Below are 1848 nucleotides of genomic sequence, written 5' to 3'. Positions count from 1 at the left end.
CCCGGCTCGCTCGGAAGCAAGTCGATTCCTTTCGTCTCGACCGGGGTCGAGGGTCGAACCAAGAATGAACCAAGGTCGATCATATTTTCTCCATATCAGGGTTGCAAGGAAAAATATGAGTTGGTAAAGCAGTGGTGGTGTGTGGGGGGGGGGGGGGGGTGGTGTAAAAGAATGGAGATAGATATAAACAATCATATCCACTTACTATATAACGGTAATGATTTAGGGTATTTTAGGAAAAGAAATGTAGCAATCTTTATTGAATAGGTGCTTTTACAATAGTAGTACAATAGTATGATTTAAGAAAAGGGGTTAAATTAGATGGATATCTCATGGTGTTTTAATTGAATTTAATTGCAGTCAGCTACACTCTCTTAGGGCCTGTTTGGTTACATGAATCTAGAGATTTCAAATCTCTGGATTCATGAATCTGAGAATTATACCCGTTTGGTTGTAAAAATCTCTAGATTCATGAAATCTAGAGATTCACCTTTTTATACTAAAAACATGAATCTTTAGATTTATGGGTAAGGGGTGAAATCCAAAGATTTCAAAAAAGCTATACATTTGCACATTCACAAAAATCACGTTGATCAAATAGTTTTTTAGGATGAATCCTCAGATTTCATTCCACAACCAAACATCTAATTTTATAAATTATAACTCTATAGATTTGAAATCTCTAGATATTTGAAATCTCCAGACTCATGTAACCAAACAGGCCCTTAGAGTATTCCTAATAGTTATTAGCTTGTTGGTTGTTGATGTTTTAAAATAACAACTAAACCCCTAACGTGTTTTTCCCTTCCAATTTATCCACTTGTTTGGGTTTCTTCTTTATAAGAACATGTAACTTACAACTTAGGGCATTTGGTCTAGTGGTATGATTCTCGCTTTGGGTGCGAGAGGTCCCGAGTTCGATTCTCGGAATGCCCCACTTAAATGTTAATTTTTTCAACTTGTAAATTTACTTCGTCTTCGTTTTGTGCATCCACAACCCCTACCTATTGATGAGAATAGGAGCAGGTGTCAAACCTTCCTTCTTCCAAGATTGAAGTTTTGCTCCAAAAAAAATCTCTTTAGGAAAAGCCATTCGAATCAAGTATCAAAGTCCCCCATGCCTGTGATTTGGAGGATTCGAATTACCATGTCTCTCTATCCCCCAATGCTGCAGAAACTGCCTTTGCTCAGTGTAGGATAAGTCTCATTGTTCATTGATCTCCCAGCAGCATGCTAGTCTCAATCTCAGAAAACTAGGCATCTCAAAGACCAAATCAATAAATCACGAACTCAGTGTGCCTTACCATTCTTCTACTGAAATATTTTAGAAAGTGGATTCTATTGCTCCCATTGGGGTGGGATTCGATCGAAAGTTTGCATTAATACAACATGACTATTTGTCAATAAATAACTCAAAAATGTTCTTTCTAATTCTTGAAGAATAAGGGGCAAAGTGACTGATTGAGAAGGATCTATTGTTCTTACTATAAGGTCGTCATTGGATTAGCATACATTTGGTAAAAAGAATAATGCTCTCCTTTGAAAAGCATATTGTTCCAATTGAAGTGTTCAATTGGAACATAAAAGAGTGACTAGATTGGTCCTAATTACTCTTTGTAGAGTGGCAGAAGGGAGGAAAATCTCAAATGAGGAATATAATCCAATGACTTCCAAAGAATTGAATGGGTAAAAGCAAAAGGTGACAAGAGAAGTGATTAATGAAACATAACATAAACAATTGCACAAATGGTGTTACTTAGGGTGCAAGTTTAGTAAGTGTTTGTGCAACCAGAGGGGGGGGTGATTAGGTTGCAACTAGTGGAATTTCTCAATTCTTCGGTTTGATTG

At 36.9% G+C, this 1848-nt stretch overlaps 1 non-coding gene across 1 annotated transcript; it reads left to right on the top strand.

Moving 5' to 3' along the window:
* The first annotated feature begins 864 nt into the window (after positions 1–864).
* Positions 865–936, top strand: TRNAP-UGG (transfer RNA proline (anticodon UGG)). Its single transcript has one exon. It is a non-coding gene; the product is annotated as a tRNA-Pro (tRNA).
* Positions 937–1848: the final 912 nt, after the last annotated feature.

The sequence above is a fragment of the Hakea prostrata genome, chromosome 4 (assembly GCF_041222555.1).
Source record: "Hakea prostrata isolate BN-2017 chromosome 4, UWA_Hpros_2, whole genome shotgun sequence".
Classification (NCBI taxonomy): domain Eukaryota; kingdom Viridiplantae; phylum Streptophyta; class Magnoliopsida; order Proteales; family Proteaceae; genus Hakea; species Hakea prostrata.
This window is presented reverse-complemented; position numbering and strand designations above follow the sequence as displayed.